The 21,984-nt window shown below is 39.9% G+C and overlaps 1 non-coding gene across 1 annotated transcript; it reads left to right on the top strand.

The window, feature by feature from the left end:
- Positions 1–21,342: 21,342 nt before the first annotated feature.
- On the top strand, positions 21,343–21,414 carry TRNAQ-CUG (transfer RNA glutamine (anticodon CUG)). The gene has a single exon. It is a non-coding gene; the product is annotated as a tRNA-Gln (tRNA).
- The last annotated feature ends 570 nt before the right edge of the window (positions 21,415–21,984 follow it).

Below are 21,984 nucleotides of genomic sequence, written 5' to 3'. Positions count from 1 at the left end.
CAGTAATGCTTTACTTACCCGGGGCCTCTTTCCCTTCCATATGAAGCTGGTTATTTTCTTCTCCATTTCAATAAAAACTTCTTTTACGTCTCTGGTATTTTTTATTCCTAAGCATTTTATTTTTTGGGGGGCTACTTTAAATGGCATTGATTTGGTGATTTCCTGTTGGATGTTCTTTTTGTTGGTGTAGAGGAATCCACCTAATTCTTGTATGTTTATCTTGTATCCTGACAATCTGCTGAACTCTCAGCTTCAGTAGTTTTCTTGAGGATTCTTTAGCGCTTTCTGTGTATAAGATCAATAAATCAATAAATCAATAAATAAGATCATGCCATCTGCAAATAGAGATACTTTTTCTTCTTCCTTACCAATCTGGATGCCCTCTATTTCTTTAGCTAGCCTAATTGCTCCGGCTAGGACCTCCAGCGGACTGTTGAATAAGACTGGTGATAAAGGGCATCCTTGTCTGGTTCCCAATCGCAAGGGGAATACTACAGACTCTCTTCATTTAGGGTGATGTTGGGTGTTGGGTTTGTATAAATGCTCTTTATTACGTTGAGGAAGTTTTCTTTTATTCCTATTTTTCTGAGAGGTTGTATCATGAATGGGTGTTGGACTTTTTCAAATGCATCTGCAGTAATTGATAAGATCATGTGGTTCTTCTGTTTTGTTTTATTTGTATGATGGGTTACATTAATTGTTTTTCTTGAGTTGAACCATCCCTGCACACCTTATATGAATCTCACTTGGTCATGGGGAATTATTTTTCTGATATGTTGTTGAATTCTGTTGGCTAGAATTTTGTGGAGGATTTTGGCGTCTAAGTTCATGAGGGATGTAGGTGCGTAATTTTCTTTTCTTTTTTTTTTTGATGTCTTTACCTGATTTTGGTATCAAGGATATGCTGGCTCCATACAATGAGTTTGGAAGTGTACCGTCCTTTATGCTCTGAAATACCTTGAGTACTAGTGGTGTTAACTCTTCTCTGAAAGTTTGGTAGAACTCTGCAGTGAAGCCCTTAGGTCAGGCCAGGGTTTTTTGTCATTGGGAGTTTTTTTTAAATTACCTTTTCAATCTCTTCTTTTGTTATGGGTTTATTATAGTTGTTCTACCTCTGTTTGTATTAGTTTAGGTAGGTATATGTTTCCAGATATTCATCCATCTCTTCTAGATTTTCAAATTTGTTAGAGTACAATTTTTTGTATTAATTTGATATCATTCTTTTAATTTCAGTTGGGTCTATTGTAATACTGCCCATCTCATGTCTTATTCGGGTTATTTGCTTCCTCTCCTGTTTTTCTGTTTGGCCAGAGATTTATCAATTTTGTTAGTTTTTTCAAAGAACCAGCTTTTGGTCTTTTTAACTCTTTCAATTATTTTTTTGTTGTCTATTTCATGTAATTCTGCTCTAATTTTTATTATTTGCTTTCTTCTGGTGCCTGAGGGTTTCTTTTGTTTCTTTCTTTCTATTTGTTCAAGTTGTAGGGGTAATTCTTTGATTTTGGCCCTGTCTTCTTTTTGTATATATGCCTTTATTGATATAAATTGACCTCTGAGTGCTGCTTTTGCTGTGTCCCAAAGGTTCTGATAGGAAGTGTTTTCATTCTCATTGGATTCTATGAATTTCTTTACTCCATCCTTAACGTCTTCTATAACCCAGTCATTTTTGAGCAGGGTGTTGCTCAGTTTCCAAGTGTTTGATTTCTTTTCCTTGCTTTTTCTGTTATTGATTTCTACTTTTATGGCCTTATGGTCAGAGAAGATGCTTTGTAATATTTTGATATTTTGGATTCTGCTAAGGCTTGCTTTATGACCTAATATGTGGTGTATTCTAGAGAAAGTTCCATGTGCACTAGAAAGAAAAGTATACTTGGCTGCTGTTCAGTGGAGTGCTCTGTATATGTCTATGAGGTCAAATCAGTTGATTGTGGTATTTAGATCTTCTGTGTCTTTATTGAGCTTCTTTCTGGATGTTCTGTCCTTCACTGAGAGTGGCGTGTTGAAGTCTCCTACTGTAACTGTGGAGCTGTCTATCTCACTTTTCAATGCTGTTAGCGCTTGTTTTATGTATCTTGCTGTCCTGTCATTGGATGCATAAATATTTAATATGGTTATATCCTCCTGGTGTATTGTCCCTTTAATCATGATATAGTGTCCTTCCTCATTCTTTGTGGTAGATTTAACTTTAAAGTCTATTTTGTCAGAAATCAGTACTGCCACACCTGCTCTCTTTTGATTGTTGTTTGCTTGATATATTTTTTCCGTCCTTTGAATTTGAGTTTGTTTGTGTCTCTAAGTCTAATGTGTGTCTTTTGTAGGCAGCATAAAGACTCATGGTATTTTTTAATCCATTCTGCCACTCACTGTTTCTTTATTGGTGCATTAATCCATTTACATTCAGCGTTATTATGGATAAGTGTGAGCTTAGTAGAATGCACAAATCTTATGTACACATTCCGATGAATTTTGACAAAGATAACCATCACCTCAATCATGTTGCAGAAGGTTTTCATCAACTCACAAAGATCCTTTGAACAGTTTTCCAGTCAATCTCTACCTCACTCCCTTTTAGGCAATCACCATTCTGTTTTCTATCTCCATAGATTAGTTTTGACTCTTGAAATTTACATAAATGACTATACTTTTTTGTGGTTTTTTTTTTTTTTAATGCAACCTAATTTTTTTGAGCTATATCCCTGCATTTGTGTGTGTATGTTATTTTGGTGTTATCGAAGAGTGTAATTTCAATGTGTGAACAAGAGACAGTTGATGAACAATTGGGTCATTTCTAGTTTTGGCTACTGTGACTAAGACTGGTATGAAAATTCTTGTACAAGTCTATTTGTGGATATATGGATTTATTTCTTTCGGGGATCGCTGGGTTTTGGAGCTTGCCGGAATCGTTGTGCTATTTTACTGCCTCAACATGAACAAGAGATATGTTGATCTACATTCTTGTCAACAACTGGTGTTTTTGTTACCGCAAATCATGGATTTGAGCCGGCTGCCGCAAAGCCAATACTGAGACAGGAGGAGGTAAGCAGCAAGAGGCCTTTAATGAACCCTGGCATACGAGACAAAGAGGGGGTTAAATTTCTCTCAAATTCTGTCTAAACCTAGACAACTAATTGCGGGGTTTTTTATAGGGGGAAGGTCAGGGTTTAGAGGTTTTCAGGAATGTTGGTTTTTCTCTGAGGTAAACATGATGATAAAGTGATCTATTAATGAAGTCCTGGAGTCTCTTCATGCCATCCTGGAGACCTGCAAGCCTCTTCATGCCGTCCTGGTTTCTCTTACAAGATGATGTAAGCTTTGCTCAGCTACCTCAGTTTTGGGTATTTTTTTCCTTAGGAGAGGAAAGTAGCTTAAAAAAAAAAAAAAGCAGTAACTAAAAATTGATTACCTTATTTTTCTTTAAAGTAACAGTCATGAGACAGACTTCAGAAGAAGTAATTATGTTTCAAAAACTAGAAATTAATCACAGTTTATACAGCTATACTAAAACACTAGAAAAATACATTTTCTCTATTCCAATACTAAAACACCAAAGGAAACATATTTTCTCTACTTCATCTTCTGTGTTTTACGTTTCACCCATTCTGATGGGTGTATGATGGTATATCATGGTGTCATGGGTTGAATTATGTCCCCCAAAAAATGTGTGAATCAACTTGATTAGGCCATGATTCCCAGTATTGTGTGGGTGTCCTCCATTTTGTGCTTGTAATTTTATGTTGAGAGGATTAGGGTGGAATTGTAGCACCACCCTTACTCAGGTCCCCTCCCTGATAGAAGGTAAAGGGAGTTTCCCTGGGGTGTGGCCTGCACCATCTTTTATCTTTGAAGTGATAAAAGGAAAGGGAAGCAAGGAGACAGCTGGGGACCTCATACCACCAGGAAAGCAGCACCAGGAGCAGAGTGTGTCCTTTGGTCGGGGGGGTCCCTTCGCGTGAGAAGCTCCTGGACGAGGGGAAGATTGTGAACACAGACCTTCCTCCAGAGCTGAGAGAGAAAGGGAAAGCCTTCCCCTGAAGCCGATGCCCTGAACTTGGACTTATAATCCACTAGACTGTGAGAAAATAAATTTCTCTTTGTGAAAGCCATCCACTTGTAGTATTTCTTTTATGGCAGCACTAGATGACTAAGACACATGGTGACCTAAATTTTTGTTTCCATTATGAGTAATGATGTTGAAGATTTTTTCTTATGCCTTTTGGGTATTAAAAAATCCTCTTTTGGGAAGAAGGCCATGTGAAGATTCATCTACAAGCCAAGGAACGTCAATAAATACTTGGGGCTATCCAAAACTGAAAGAGAGACAAGGATGATTTTTTACTGGAGCCTTCAGAGAGAGCTTGGCTCTGCTGACACCCTGAATTTGGGCTCTTAGCCTCCAGAACTGTTAGAGAATAAATTTCTCATCTTATATATAAAAAAAAATCCTCTTTTGTGAAGAGAGCCTCTTCAATTTTAATTGATTTAACTTCAATTTTTTTAACTTTTGAATGAACATTTTATCTTAGGATACATTTACACGTACAGAAAAGTTGAGATGATACCACTGAAATTTCACATACAGTTCACAACCAGTTTCCCCTATTATTAATATCTTAAATGGTACATTTGACACAATTAATGAACTAATAGGGATACATTATTATGAACTGAAGTACATATTTTATTCAAGTATCCTTAGCTTTTGCTAGATACCATTTTTCTCTTCAAGGATACCTCATTATATTTAGTTGTCATGTCTCCTTAAGCTCCTCTTAACTGTGACAATTCCTCAAACATCCCTTGTGTGTGATGGCTTGGCAATTCTGAGGGGTGTTGGTCAGCCATTTTGAAAAATGTCCCTAAGTGGGATTTGTCTGATGTTTTTCTCATGATTAGACTGGGGGTATAGGTTTGGGGAGGTGAAATGCTATTCCATCACATGATATCAACATGACTTAGCACTGTTGATGATAATCTTGGTCACCTGGTTGGGGTAGTGTTCCTCAGGTCTTTGTTGTAAAGGTGCTCTTCCCCCACTGCCCCCTTCCAGGCTGTTTCTTTGGAAGGAAGTCACTATGAGTAGCACATTTAAGTAGTGGGTTTTTTAACACACGTCTATGAGCCCAGAGTACCAAAATTATTTGGGATTCTTCTGCAAGGGACATTAATCTATTCTTATGACAATGCGGGCATTCATATTCATTTATTCAATCATTTGTTTATTTAAATATGAACTTGGGAATCTGTACTTTATACTTTGGGTTAATCTAATGTTACTGTGTTTATATTGTTGCTAAAATTATGTTAGCTTGGACATTAGGAGCTCTTTCAACGGACTCCTGTGTCCCTTTGATCTACCTCCATCATTTTGTTTTTTTTTTTAAAGGAGTCCCTGGTTGGAGCAAAGAGCTAAGTGTTCAACTAGGCAGTTTGAACCCAGCCAGAGACACCTCAGAACACAGGTGATATGCTTTCCAAAGATCACAGCCTTGAAAACCCTATGGAGCAATTCTACTCTGCTCACATGGAGTCACCATGAGTCATAATTGACTCCACAGCGACTAATAAAAACCTTAATTAAAGTCGATATTTATATTTACTCCCGTTAAAAGCGTAATTTAGATTTCTACCTACAAACATGAACTGACAATTTAAATAAATGCATTTATGGTATGTGGTGTACAGTTCCAGGCAGATTCTCACTGCTTCTGCCCACCCTTCTCTTCCACTTTGTCTCTGTACATTCTTATTTCTGTCTAGATCCCGGCCACTGCAGCTGCCATTGCTTTGCTCAGCTTCACACCTTCTTGGATGTCCCACTCCTCTCTGGCATCAAATGACACTGCTGAGGGCAGCTGAGCACAGGAAGCTGGTGTAGTTGAAGATAACAGGCTCTTGATTCATCCAGACTCTGGCCTAAGGGTCCTAGTGACTGCTTCCTGCCACCTGTATCTGTATTATTATCCACAATCCTCACCCTTCCTGGTACCCTAAGGCCATGGTCGCTAACACCTTTACCACCACTGGGTATCTGTACCACCTCAGAGCTACTCTCTTTTCTGCAGGTTCAGTTGCTTGATTCCCCAGTCCAAAGCCCAGCATGCATATCACAGATCAACAGTAACATTAGGATTCATTGCCTGGGCTCCTCACATATGCCAGAAAAATAGGGAAATGTGACAAGAATATTATTTCTAAATGTTTCATACCACTGTAACAGAGCAGAACTCACTTCCCAGCTTGTAAGACATGCTGCAGGGGTGGTTATTTCACTTATCGCTATACTGATATGTCCAACATGGAAGGGAACTAGGTAAATAGTTTAGCCCTTTCAGTGGCTTTAAGGAAAACTATTTGTAAGTAAGTAATTGTATTTTTTTCCACCACCCCCCTTCTAGTTTTCTAGTTCTGGGCCAGATTCTGGTCTGAGGGTACAAAGATGGCACTATAATCTGTGCCTTCAAAAAGATCACACTCTAGTGATTGAGTTGTAAGTTGAAGAATGTGGTCTTTGCTCCCCAGACCATTTATTATACAAAACTCCACACGATTCTTTAATTCACGTGTGCTCTGGAATTACCAGAGTGTTTTTTGGAGAAATTCCTGGGCTCCACTTCTAGTGATTTCATAGCTGTGAGACCATAGAATATGCGTTTTCTTTTTAATTTAATTTATTTCTTGTTGGTGGTGAGAATATATACAGCCAAACATATACCAATTTCTATATATTTGTACAGTTTCTACATGTACAATTTAGTGAAACGGGTTACATTTTTTGAGGTGTGCAACCCTCCTTTCTGAGTTGTTCCTTCCTCATTAACATTAACTCACTGCCTCCCAAGTTTCTATCTAACCTTTTAAGTTGCTGTTGTCAATTTGTTTCCATAGACATGGATCTTAAAAGAGCATAATGCTCAAGGCAGACATTCTTTACTGGTTAAGGTAAACTATTTTTTGGTTTTAAGAAGTCTTCACGGAACAGTTTTATTGATGTTTTAAAGATGATCTGAGGGCAATAGTTTCAGGGGTTTATCTAGTCTCCACGGTTCCAGAAAATCAGAATCATGAGAATCCGAAATTCTGTTCTGCATTGTCTTAGTCATCTAGTGCTGCCATAAGAGAAATACCACAAGTGGATGGCTTTAACAAAAAGAAATTAATTTTCTCACAGTCTAGTAGGTTCCAAGTTCAAATTCAATGCGTCAGCTCCAGGGGAAGGCTTTCCTTCATTGTCGCCTCTGGAAGAAGGTCGTTGTCCTCAATCTTCCCCTGGTCAAGGAGCTTCTCAGACTCAGAGACCCGGTCCCCAAAGGACGTGCTCTTCTCTTGGTGCTGCTTTCTTGGTGGTATGAGGCCCCCAACTCTCTGCTTGCTTCCCGTTCCTTTGCTCTCTCGAGAGATAAAAGGTGGTGTATGCCACACCCCAGGGAAACTCTCTTTGTACTGGATCAGGTGTGAGTCCTGGGTAAAGGGGATGTTATAATCCCACCCTATTCCTCTCAACATAAAATTACAATCACAAAATGGAGGACAACCACAGAATACTGGGAATCATGGCCCATCCAAATTGATACACACATTTAAAATTCACGTGAGGAGGTGAAGCCAAGATGCGGAATAGACAGATGGTTCCCTTGAGCCCCCTTTAGAACAAAGACCCGAAAAAACAAGTGAAAGTAAAATATTTGTGACAAGCTGGGAGCCCTGAGTATCAAAGGCAAGCTTAGAGGAGGAACTGAGGGGCAGGGGAAGGAAGAGGCCGTTCAGAAGTGGGGAGGAGTTACTGGATCTGAATCACGGGGAGCCCTCAGGCACCATTCCAGGAGCAGGAACGGTGGTGGCAGGCTGCTCCTAGCGTTGGGCCGCAGTTTCTTCAGGGAGAAGCAGCCAGCCACACAGCCCACTCACACCTCTGGAACCTGATGAGAATGGCGTGCTCTTGGCAAAAGCTAAGTACTTGTGTATGTTTTACCGTGCCACACCCGCACCCCCACCCCCAAGCCAGCTTCTGTGGCTGAATCCCTGGGCCTGAGATAGACCCTGGTGAGCACCTGGGGCTGTCCTCCCAGCCTTGGGGAAGGAAAAAATTTGCAACTGGGGGCAAAAGATAATTTGCTAGCTGAATTAACTGGGGGAGCTCAGGACAGAAGAGGCTTCTTTCCAGGCATAAACCATCCATGTACCATGAATGCCTTTCCCTTGTGCATAGACCTGTGTGGGCCTATTTTGGGAGAATAGGCCCTTGTTGGCAAACTCCAACCATTTCAACGGTGTGGTGGAGAGGTGGGTGTTTGACATTTGACATTGCTTTGCCTATTAAACAAGGTTCTCAAATACCCACAACAGGGACCTAAGGACTGGTGGGTCCACTTGGGTTGCCCAGCCACCCGCATCACGGGTCCAGGGGTAATTGGTACCTCCCGGTCCTTACAAAAAGAACTTTGGGTGCCCATGGTCCCTCTGCAGAACCCACCCACCAGCACGCTCTAGGGAATAGAGACACATTTTCCTCAGAGACATTTGGGGGTCAGTTCTCAGCCCCCTGCCTTGTTCAGGGCGTGATCCCCTGCTGCAATCAGATACGGGTGTATACGCCAGTCACCCCTGCCCCTCTAAGACTGTAGGACAGAGCCTGTACCACACACTTTATATCAGCTACCTGGAAACCTGAGCTGAATTCATACAAGAAAACTGAGTGGACTTCTAGACTGATATACCTGATAACAGCTCTAGCCATCTAGGGACAGGACACCAGAGCGCCAAAGGTGAAAATAATCAAGCTAGCTCACTCAAGCAACCCATAGGGGTATACCAAAACAAAACAAAGCAAGCAGCTATGACACAGTAAGCAAGCATAAACTAATACAATAACTTATAGATGGCTCAGAGAAAACAGTCAATATCAAGTCACATAAAGAAACAAGCCAAGATCACCTCAACAGGCTCTCAAAACAAAGAATCCAGGGACCTTTTCGATGAAAGTGCATTCCTGGAATTACCAGATGCAGAATACAAAAGTTTAATATACAGAACCCTTTAAGACATCAGGAAGGAAATGAGGCAATATGCAGAACAAACCAAGGAACACACAGATAAAGCAACTGAAGGAATTAGAAAAATTATTCAGGAACACAATGAAAAGTTTAATAAGCTGGAAAAATCCATAGGCAGACAGCAATCAGAAATTCAGAAGATTAACAATAAAATAACAGAATTAGATAACTCAATAGAAAGTCAGAGGAGCAGAATTGACCAAGTAGAAGCCACAATTTCTGAACTCGAAGATAAATCACTTGACACTAATATATTTGAAGAAAAATCAGATAAAAGAATTAAAAAAAATGAAGAAACCTTAAGAATCATGTGGGACTCTATCAAGAGAAATAACCTACGAGTGATTGGAGTACCAGAACAGGGAGGGATAACAGAAAATACAGAGAAAATTGTTGAAGATTTGTTGGCAGAAAACTTCCCTGATATTGTGAAAGATGAGAAGATATCTATCCAAGATGCTCATCGCACTCCACATAAGGTAGATCTTAAAAGAAAGTCAGCAAGATATTATAATCCAGCTTGCCAAAACCAAAGATAAAGAGACAATTAGGAGAGCAGCGAGGGATAAAAGAAAAGTCACCTACAAGGGAGAGCCAATAAGAATAAGCTCAGACTACTTGGCAGAAACCATGCAGGCAAGAAGGCAATGGGATGACATGTTTAAAAAATTGAAGGAAAAAAATTGCCTGCCAAGAATCATATATCCATCAAAACAGTCTCTTAAATATGAAGGTGAAATTAAGACATTTCCAGATAAACACAAATTGAGGGAATTCGTAAAATCCAAACAAAACTACAAAAAATACTAAAGGGAGTTCTTTGGTTAGAATATCAATAATATCAGGTATCGACCCAAGACTAGAACACTGGGCAGTGCAACCAGAAGTCAACCCAGACAGGGAAATCCAAAAAAAAAACTAAGCAAGATTTAAAAAAAAAAAAAAAGTACAACACAGTGTAACGGCGATGTTATTATATAAAAGAAGACAACATTAAAATAATAATGAGGGACTAAAACATAACCATACACCTTCCATATAGAGAGGAAGGTACGGCGATACAAAGAAATAAAAGTTAGTTATAAATTTAAAAAATGGGGTAAATAATAAGGTAACCACAAAGGAGACAAACTATCCTACTCATCAAAATAAAATATGAGTGAAAAATACAGACTCAGCAGAAACAAAATCAACAACAACAAATATGAAGAAAGGACAATATATAAAGAAAATCTACTCAACACATAAAATCAAGTGGGAAAAAGAAGCTGTCAACACACAAAAAAAGACGTCAAAATGATATCACTACATTCATACCTATCCATAATTACCCTGAATGTAAATGGACTAAATGCACCAATAAAGAGACCGAGAGTGGCAGAATGGATTAAAAAACAAGGTCCATCTATATGCTGCCTACAAGAGACACACCTTAGACTTAGAGACACAAACAAACTAAAACTCAAAGGATGGAAAAAAATATACCAAGCAAACAAGAATCAAAAAGAGCAGGAGTGGCAATATTAATTTCTGACAAAATAGACTTTAAAGTTAAATCCATCAGAAAGGATAAGGAAGGACACTATGTAATGATTAAAGGGACAATACACCAAGAAGATATAACCATATTAAATATTTATGCATGCAATGACAGGGCTGCAAGATACAGAAAACAAACTCTAACAGCATTGAAAAGTGAGATAGACAGCTCCACAATAATAGTAGGAGACTTCAACACACCACTTTCAGAGAAGGACAGGACATCCAGAAAGAAGCTCAGTAAAGACACGAAACATCGAAATGCCACAATCAACCAACTTGACCTTGTAGACATATACAGAACACTCCACCCAACGGCAACCAACTATACTTTCCTTTCTAGTGCACATGGAACATTCTCTAGAATAGATCACATATTAGGTCATAAAGCAAGCCTTAGCAGAATCCAAAACATTCAAATATTACAAAGCATCTCCTCTGATCAAAAGGCCATAAAAGTGGAAATCAATAACAGGAAAAGGAGGGAAAAGAAATCAAACACTTGGAAACTGAACAATACCCTGTTCAAAAAAGCCTGGATTATTGAAGACATTAAGGTTGGAATAAAGAAATTCATAGAATCCAATGAGAATGAAAACACTTCCTATCAGAACCTTTTTGACACAGCGAAAGCAGCACTCAGAGGTCAATTTATATCAATAAATGTGCACATCCAAAAAGAAGAAAGGGCCAAAATCAAAGAACTATCCCTACAACTTGAACAAATAGAAAGAGAGCAACAAAAGTAACCCACAGGCACCAGAAGAAAACAAATAATAAAAATCAGAGCTGAACTAAATGAAATAGAAAACAGAAAAACAATTGAAAGAATTAACAAGACCAAACGCTGGTTTTTTGAAAAACTCAACAAAATTGGAAAACCATTGGCCAAATTGACAAAAGAAAAACAGGAGAGGAAGCAAATAACCTGAATAAGAAATGAGATGGGCGATATCACAACAGACCCAATTGAAATTAAAAGTATCATATTAGATTACTATGAAAAAGTATACTCAAACAAATTTGAAAACCTAGAAGAAATGGATGAATTCCAAGAAACACACTACCTACCTAAACTAACACAAACAGAGGTAGAACAGCTAAATAGACCCATAACAAAAGAAGAGATTGAAAAGGTAATCAAAAAACTCCCAACAAAAAAAAAAAGCCCTGGTTCAGACGGCTTCACTGCACAGTTCTACCAAACTTTTGGAGAAGAGTTAAAACCACTACTACTAAAGGTATTTCAGAGCACAGGAAAGGATGGAATACTACCAAACTCATTCTATGAAGCCTCCATACCCCTGATACCAAAGCCAGGTAAAGACATCACAAGAAAAGAAAACCATAGACCTATATCCCTCATGAACTTAGATGCAAAAATCCTCAACAAAATTCTAGCCAATAGAATTCAACAACATATCAAAAAGATAATTCACCATGACCAAGTGGGATTCATACCAGGTATGCAGGGATGGTTCAACATTAGAAAAACAATTAATGTGATCCACTACATAAATAAAAGACAAGAATCATATGATTTTATCAATTGATGCAGAAAAGACATTTGACAAAGTTCAACACTCATTCATGAAAAAACTCTCAGCAAAATAGGAATAGAAGGAAAATTCCTCAACATAATACAGGGCATTTATACAAAGCCAACAGCCCACATCACCCTAAATGGAGAAATAAAGGGCATCCAGATTGGCAAAGAAGAAGTCAAAGTATCTTTATTTGTAGATGACATGATCTTATACACAGAAAACCCTAAGGAATCCTCCAGAAAACTACTGAAACTAATAGAAGAGTTCAGCAGAGTATCGGGTACAAGATAAACATACAAAAATCACTTGGATTCCTCTACATCAACAAAAAAGAACATCGAAGAGGAAATCACCAAATCAATGCCATTTACAGTAGCCCCCAAGAAGATTAAATACTTAGGAATAAATCTTACCAGAGATGTGAAAGACTTATGCAAAGAAAACTACAGTACGCTTCTGCAAGAAACCGAAGGAGACTTACATAAGTAGAACATACCTTGCTCTCGGATAGGAAGACTTAACATTATAAAAATATCTATTCTACTAAAAACGATCTATACATTTAATGCAATTCTGATCCAAATCCCAAGGACATTCTTTAATGAGATGGGGAAACAAATCACCAATTTCATATGGAAGGGAAAGAGGCCCCGGATAAATAAGGCATTACTGAAAAAGAAGAACAAAGTGGGAGGCCTTATTTTACCTGATTTTAGAAGCTATTATACCGCCACAGTAGTCAAAAGAGCCTAGTACTGGTACAACAACAGATATATGGACCAATGCAACAGAATTGAGAATCCAGACATAAATCCATCCACATATGAGCAGCTGATATTTGACAAAGGCCCCAAAACAGTTAAATGGGGAAAAGACAGTCTTTTTAACAAATGGTGCTGGTATAACTGGATATCCATCTGCAAAAAAATGAAACAACACCCATACCTCACTCCATGCACAAAAACTAACTCAAAATGGATCAACAACCTAAATATAAAATCTAAAACGATAAAGATCATGGAAGAAAAAATAGGGACAACGTTAGGAGCACTAATACATGGCATAAACAGTATAGAAAACATTACAAAGAATGTGGAAGAAAAACTAAATAACTGGGAGCTCCTAAAAATCAAACACGTATGCTTACCCAAAGATTTCAGCAAAAGAGTAAAAAGACTACTTACAAGCTGGGAAAACGTTTTTAGCTATGACATTTGTGATCAGGGCTTGATCTCTAAAATCTACATGATAGTGCAAAAACTCAACTGCAAAAAGACAAATAACTCAATTAAAAAATGGGCAAAAGATATAAATAGACACTTCACTAAAAAAGACATTCAGGTAGCTAACAGATACATGACAAAATGTTCACGATCATTAGCCATTGGAGAAATGCTGATCAAAACTACAGTGAGATTTCATCTCACTCCAGCAAGGCTGGCATTAATCCAAAAAACACAAAATAATAAATGTTGGAGAGGCTGCGGAGAGATTGGAACTCTTATACACTGCTGGTGGGAATCCAAAATGGTAAAACCACTTTGGAAATCTATCTGGTGTTTTCTTAAAAAGTTAGAAATAGAACTACCATACAAGCCAGAAATCCCACTCCTCGGAATATACCCTAGAGAAATAAGAGCCTTCACACGAACAGATATATGCACACCCATGTTTATTGCAGCTCTGTTTACAATAGCAAAAAGCTGGAAGCAACCAAGGTGTCCGTCAACGGATGAATGGTTAAATAAATTGTGGTATATCCACACAATGGAATACTATGCATCGATAAAGAACAGTGAGGAATCTGTGAAACATTTCATAACATGGAGGAACCTGGAAGGCATTATGCTGAGTGCAATTAGTCAGAGGCAAAAGGACAAATATTGTATAAGACCACTATTATAAGATCTTGAGAAATAGTAAAAACTGAGAAGAACACATACTTTTGTGGTTACAAGGAGGAGGGGGGACAGGGTTATTTACTGATTAGTTAGTAGATAAGAACTACTTTAGGTGAAGAGAAGGAAAATACTCAATACAGGGAAGGTCAGCTCAACTGGACTGGACCAAAAGCAAAGAAGTTTCCGGGATAAACTGAAAGCTTCAAAGGTCCTTGGCGCAAGGGCGGGGGTTTGGGGACTATGGCTTAAGGGGACTTCTAAGTCAATTGGCAAAATAATTCTATTATGAAAACATTCTGCATCCCACTTTGAAATGTGGCGTCTGAGGTCTTAAATGCTAACAAGCGGCCATCTAAGATGCATCGATTTGTCTCAACCCACCTGGATGAAAGGAGAATGAAGAACACCAAGGTCACACAATAACTATGAGCCCAAGAGACAGAAAGGGCCACATGAACCAGAGACTTACATCATCCTGAGACCAGAAGAACTAGATGGTGCCCAGCCACAACTGATGACTGCCCTGACAGGGAGCACAACAGAGAACCCCTGAGGGAGCAGGAGATCAGTGGGATGCAGGCCCCAAATTCTCATAAAAAGACCAGACTTAATGGTCTGACTGAGACTAGAGGAATCCCAGCGGTCATAGTCCCCAAACCTTCTGTTGGCCCAGGACAGGAACCATTCCCGAAGACAACTCATCAGACATGGAAGGGACTGGACAATGGGTAGGAGAGAGAAGCTGATGAAGAGTGAGCTACTTGTATCAGGTGGACACTTGAGACTGTGTTGCCATCTCCTGTCTGGAGAGAGATAGGAGGGTAGAGAGGGTTAAAAACTGGCAAAATTGTCAGGAAAGGAGAGACTGGAAGGGCTGACTCATTAGGGGGAGAGTAAGTGGGAGTATGGAGTAAGGTGTATATAAGCTTATATGTGACAGACTGACTTGATTTGTAAATGTTCACTTAATGCTCAATAAAAATTATTTAAAAAGAAAAGAAAAGGGCTCAGGGAAGAGAAAGCATAACATCAGTGAAAATGAAATTGGTCAAAATGCAATTCTGAAAGCCAGATTTCTTAACTCATTGGAAATGTCTCTGGCAGGGGTTCAAGTAACCCACTTTGAAGAAATAATTAGGCAGCAGACTAGAAATAAACATGACTAAGAGGAAAAGAGGGTGAGCTCTTACAGGAAAGAGCACTTCCCCATTTCACTACATGCTTTCCCCAGGATGAGCTCAGTTTAGGATTAAGAACTTGGTCCCCTCTACAGAGATGCTGAACAGCTGCAATTCATTTTCATGAAAGAAACTGGGGCAGGAATGCAAGGATGCGACATTGAGAGAGGCTGTATTCACCAGGGAGCCATGGAAATGAGGTAGATGCAGAGGCATCCATGACTCCCAGACCGAAATGTCAATTAGGAAATCTTCAATGTGGTGGAATGAATTGCTCTGAGTCTGCATTTCCTCTTTTTCACTTGGATCCTCTTAAGGTGCATTGTGGATGGATGGATGCATGTTATGAAATGGTCTTAGCCCAGGACTGGGAGCCTGCTATCACCAACTAAATTACTGGATGACCTTGAGTAAGTGTCTTACCCTCTTCAGAATCCCGTTGCCCCAACTGAAAAGTAAGTTCAACCACTCCAAAGCTCCTTCCAATTTTAGATGCACATGATATGTGGGCGCAACATGGATGAATCTAGAGGGCATTATACTGAGTGAAATAAGTCAATCACAAAAGGACACGTATTGCATGAGACCACCACTATTATAAAAATCCAAGAAAAGGTTTACACACGGAAAAAGAATAATCTTTGATGGCTACCAGGGAGGAGAGGGGTATGGAGGGAAAATCACTAACAGACAGTAGACAAGTGGTAACTTTGGTGAAGGGAAGGATAACACACCATATAGGGGAAGTCAGCACAACTTGACCAAGGCAGTTATAGAAGCTTCTTAGACACATCCAAACACCTTGAAGGACTGAGTTATTGGGGTTGAGGGTTGGGCATCATGTCTTAGGGGACATCTAGGCCAATTGGCATAACACAATTCATAAAGAAACTATTCTACATCTTACTTTGGTGAGTAGCATCTGGAATCTTAAAAGCTTGTGTGTGGCCATCTAAGATACATGTATTGGTCCCATCATGTTCAGAGCAAAGGAGAATGATGAAAATCAAAAACACAAGGAAAATATTAGTCCAAAGGACTGACGGACCACATGAACCACAGCCTCCACCAGCCTGAGCCCAGAAGAACTAGATGGTGCCCAGCTACCACCACCAACTGCTCTGACAGGGATCACAATAGAGGGTCCTGGACTGAGTGGGAGAAAAATGTAGAACAAAATTCATATTCACAAAGAAAAGACCAGACCTACTGGTCTGACAGAGACTGGAAGAACCCCCAAGACTATGGCTCCCAGGCACCCTGCTAACTCAGAGCTGAAGCCACTCCTGAAGTCCACCTTTCAGTCAAAGATTAGATTGGCCTATAAAACAAACAATAACACATGTGAGGAATGTATTTCTTAGTTCAATCAAGTATACAAGAGCAAATGAGTAAGAGCTGCCCAAAAGCAAGACAAGATAGCAGGAAGGGGCAGGAATAATGCACATGGAGCACTCAGAGTGGAAAGAGAAAGGGAGAGAGTACTGACACATTGTGGGGGATTGCAACCAATGTTACATAACAATCTGTATGGAAATTTTTGAATGAGAAACTAATTTGTGCTGCAAACTTTCACCTAAATCACAATAAAATTTAAAGAAAAAAAAACTACAATGAGATTTTGTCTCACTCCAACAAGGCTGGCATTAATTCAAAAAACACAAAATAATAAATGTTGGAGAGGCTGTGGAGAGATTGGAACACTTCTACGCTGCTGGTGAGAATGTCAAATGGTATAACCACTTTGAAAATCGATTGGGCGCTTCCTTAAAAAGTTAGAAATAGAACTACCATATGATCCAGCAATCCCACTCCTTGGAATATATGCTAAGAAATAAGAGCCTTTACACGAACAGATATATGCACATCCATGTTTATTGAAGCACTGTTTACAATAGCAAAAAGATGGAAGCAACCAACGTGCCCATCTATTGATGAATGGATAAATAAATTATGGTATATTCACACAATGGACTACTACGCATCGATAAAGAACAGTGAGGAATCTGTGAAACATTTCATAACATGGAGGAACCTGGAAGGCATTAGGCTGAGTGAAATTAGTTGCAAAAGGACAAATATTGTATAAGACCACTATTATAAGAAGTTGAGAAATAGTTCAAACTGAGAAGAAAACATTCTTTTGTAGTTACAAGAGGCGGGAGGGAGGAAAGGTGGGAGAGGGGTATTCACTAATGAGATAGTAGATAAGAACTACTTTAGGTGAAGGGAAAGACACAATACAGGACAGGTCAGCACAATTGGACTAAACCAAAAGCAAAGTAGTTTCCTGAATAAACTGAATGCTTTGAAGGCCAGCGTAGCAGAGGCAGGGGTCTGGGGACCATGGTTTCAGGGGGCATCTAAGTCAATTGGCATAATAAAATCTATTAACAAAACATTCTGCATTCCACTTTGAAGAGTGGCGTCTGGGGTCTTAAACACTAGCAAGCAGCCATCTAAAGTGCATCAATTGGTCTCAATCCTCGTGGATCAAAGGAGAATGAAGAACACCAAAGACACAAGGTGATTTACGAGGACGAGCCCAAGAGACAGAAAGGGCCACATGAACCAGCGACTACATCATCCTGAGACCAGAAGAACTAGATGGTGCCCAGCTGCAACCAATGACTGCTCTGACAGGGAACACAACAGAGAACCCCTGAGGGAGCAGGAGAGCAGTTGGATGCAGACCCCAAATTCTCATAAGACCAGACTTAATGGTCTGACTGAGACTGGAAGGAGCCCGGTGATCATGGCCCCCAGACCTTCTGTTGCCCCAGGACAAGAACCATTCCCGAAGCCAACTCTTCAGACATGGATTGGACTGGACAATGGGTTGGAGAGGGATGCTGGTGAGGAGTGAGCTTCTTGGATCAGGTGGACACTTGAGATTATCTTGGCACCTCCTGCCTGGAGGGGAGATGGGAGGGTGGAGGGGGTTAGAAGCTGGAGAAAAGGACACGGAAAGAGAGAGTGGAGGAAAAGAGCGGGCTGTCTCATTAGGGAGAGAATAATTGGCAGTGCGTATCAAGGTGCATATGGGTTTTTGTGTGAGAGACTGACTTGATTTGTAAACGTTCACTTAAAAGCACAATAAAAATTATTAAAAAAATAATAAAAGAAATGGATGCTGATATAGCAGAGCATTCTGGAAAGAGGTGAAAAAAATTCATGTGAATATTTTCTGTGTGATTGTATTATCATTCTGATAAACAGATAAATTTAAAATATTCTACTTTTATCACTTGTAGTGTTTTCTTTTTCTTCTCGTTTTTGAAAATGGAAAACATCACATGGTTTAAAAATCAAAACATTATAAAAAAAGATAATATTTAGCAAAGTCTCACCATCATGCCTATAGCTTAAACCGCATTCCCTAGATGAAAACGTTTTTATTACCTTCTGGTTTATCCTTCCTGAAAAATAAGCAAGTATTAATAATAAGTACAAACACTTCTATCCTCTCCTTTCTTAAAGAAAAGGTAGATTACTGTATACATTTTTGCACTTCTTGCTTTGCTTTTTTTCACATAAACAATTTATCCTAGCAATAACTCAGCAGCAGTCCATAGAGACCCTCACGTTTTGGCCACGTAGAACTCCATTATGTGTATGCATGACCAGGTCATTCTTTAACGTCTTATATGCGGTCTAACCATTTTGAAATCATTAGCCCAAGAGATCCAACTCACTTTTCGAAGGCACAAACTAGCCTTAGGAAGAAGAAAGGCAATTTTGACTGCCAAAGGAATGCATGATAATAATCTCTTTGTAAGGTATTAAAACTATGTGTATAATTTAAATACAAAGTTTACATCTATTACACACATAGATAGTGCTGTGGTGTTTTGTGTTCATAAATGAAATAATGAGACAATACTGTAAGACAACTTGGACACACCTACTCTGTGACACAGCAATGGGTGCCCCTGGATATCTTGATATATTTACATGTAGGAAAAGCCCAAATCAATTCCCATTTCTCTAACACCAAATGTTTATTGATCAACCCAAATCTACCTACTATCAATTCAATTCTCTTCCACTTTTATTCTGACACCAGGTGCACATGCAGCATCTTCCTCTGACCCTAACTAAGCATCTGGAGCTAGAGGAGGCCTCACAAGTAAAGGGCACAGACACCAGCTGCAACCTTGGGAGTCCTCGTGACCCACTCACTTCTGACCTGCTGGCTACATACTCAGAAGTTCCCTCTACCCCTTCAGGATACCAGCCCTAAGCTCGGAGATGCTCATTCCCCTCACTTCTGACCTACTGGCTCTCACTACCACCTTGGGTTTGATAATTCACTGGAATGAGTCACAGAACTCACAGAAAGTCCTATACGTACAATTACAGTTTTATAGCAAAAAGGATACAAATGAGGAGAAACATAGGGAAGGACTGGGAAGGTTCTAAACATGGAGAGCCCTTGTCTCAAAAAGGGCTCCACTACCCTTCCATGTGTATAGATGTCTCTCACCAACCAGGAAGCCCATGGAGCTTCTGTGTCCACAGCCTTTCTGAGCCTCACTACTTAGCTATGACTGAATGAATTTTCCCCCAGCCTCTGCACCCCTCACCCCAGGTTGGCTGATATCAGGAGGTCCTCTTTCTAGCCTTGCCAGCCTCCACTTGAGTCACTTTATTAGCATAAACCCTTGAGTGTGGTCTGGAGGCCTATAGAAAACAAAAGCATCTCAATTACTCAGCAAATTCCAAACATTTAGAGTTATCTCAAGGAGCACTGGAGAAACAGTGGGTAAGTTCTGGGCTTCTAACCAAAGGCTTGATGGTTTGAACCCACCAGCACTGCGAGGGAGAAAGATGGAGCAATGGGTGTCTGTAAAGATTTCCATCCTTGGAAGCCCTACTGGGCTGTTCTACCCTGTCCTATAGAGTTACTAGGAGTCAGAATCAACCTGACAGGAAGGTGGTTAGTTTTTTGTTTGTTTGCTTGCTTGTCTTTGTTTTGGAGTTATCTTCAAGAAACCAAGGACAAAGAGTACTTTCTTTGGATGAAGTTAAATCTTTACTGCGCTTCAAAAACAAATGAAAAACTGTGAAGTTTCTCGGTCATGATACATTGGGAAATTGGAATGTAATGGACGTAGCCAAGCTCTCAGAAAACAGATTGTGGCTGTATAAGTGTCAGAGCCCTGTCTGGTAGCCTCAACAGCATGTGGTTGATTTTGAGTCACAGCAGATGTGGTTAGTCTGGTTTGTCGGAGTGTATGAATGTTAAAAAAAAAACAAGGTTAATTATTTTTTGTTGTATATCTAACAAATATGTTTGTTGTAAGAAAAACTTACCAAAAAAGAAAGGTATAAAGAAGGAAATGAGAGTTCTCCTGCCTGGCAAACTCACTCCCCAGATAAAACACTGCTGAGACACCTTTCTGTATTACACATAGGAAGCTGTGGTGGCTTTGGAGTGTAATAGGTGCTGTTTGGACAAGGCACCCCGGAACTCCCAAATCCTGCCCTGACAATCATCTACTCTCCCTGGGCAATGCGAAATGGGTGGAGGCAAAGAAAAGGAAAATAACACTGTTGTTTGCAGAAATTTCACCTTGGGGCAGGAAACTCTGGTAAATGAGGCCGAGAATATGATTTCTGACAGAGGCTTAAAGAGCTGTGCCATCGCCTGAAACACAAAGTGGATTTTACCTCCATTGCCTGAGATGCGAATGAAATAATAGAAGTCAATAAAAAGAGAGATGCAGAGAGAAAGCAAGATGGATGAGTCCACTCACACAGGTCAAGGATCCTCGAGTCGCCTCTGATAGAGGACTGCCTTGAGATATGTCGTGGAAACTATGGATGCTAAATGAGTATTTACACACGTCTATTTTTTTTTTATTGAGATACTCATGCACTGTCCCTAAGAGTCTGCAAGAGGTTTGTTCTTTTTTTTTTTTTTTTAATTGAAATGATCATAGATATGAGTCAGAATCGACTCCCTTGGGGCTGTGGATTTGGGGGTTCAAATCCACCAAGCACTCCTTGGAAACTCTATGGGGCAGTTATACTCTGTCTTATATGGTCGCTATGAGTCGGAATGGACTCAAAGGCACTGGGTTTTTTTCTGGGTTACCGCCATAGGATTGCAAAGTCTTATGGTGGTTCCATGGTGTAATGGTGAGCACTCTGGACTCTGAATCCAGCGATTCAAGTTCAAGTCTCGGTGGAACCTTAGGGTTTCCTTTAAATGAAGGATTTAAAAAACAAAACAAAACAAAACAAAAAAACCTCTTTAAATTGGGAACAGAACTTGTTACTCCCTGTTCCGCGTGCCACCGCTCATTCCTCCTTTAGGAGGCAGAAAGGTTTCGGGCCGGAGGGAAAAAGCGCGACCCTCCTGCTCTCTGTGGGCTTTTCTGCCTCGCGGCCCGGTCTCCTTTTCCACTAGTCTCCTTCTCAGGAACTGAACTCCCAGAAACCCTCAGAAAATAGCTGAGGAAGGAGGAGAGACTGGGAAGAACAGAGAAAAGAATTGGAAAGAAAAAGGGAGGAACTAGGGAATGGGACGCAGAAGAAGTGGGAGATCACAGCAGCGGTTTCAGTTGCTGGGTGTGAACTACCTCAGCTCCTCATTCAGGAGCGCCCCCATCGCTTCCTGTCCCACCTGAGAACCCGGTTCCACCCATAAACCTCAAAGCTGCTTGCCTGGCATTTGTTCTTGCAAAGTTTCCTTTCACTGTGTGTACGGGTAAAGTGGATTAAGTTGGTTGGCAAGTGAGTGGAAGCCAAGCGAAGGGCCTTG

This window comes from Elephas maximus, chromosome 3 (assembly GCF_024166365.1).
Source record: "Elephas maximus indicus isolate mEleMax1 chromosome 3, mEleMax1 primary haplotype, whole genome shotgun sequence".
In the NCBI taxonomy this organism is placed as follows: Eukaryota; Metazoa; Chordata; class Mammalia; order Proboscidea; family Elephantidae; genus Elephas; species Elephas maximus.
The sequence above is the reverse complement of the archived record's forward strand: the minus strand, read 5'-3'. Positions and strand labels throughout refer to the sequence as shown.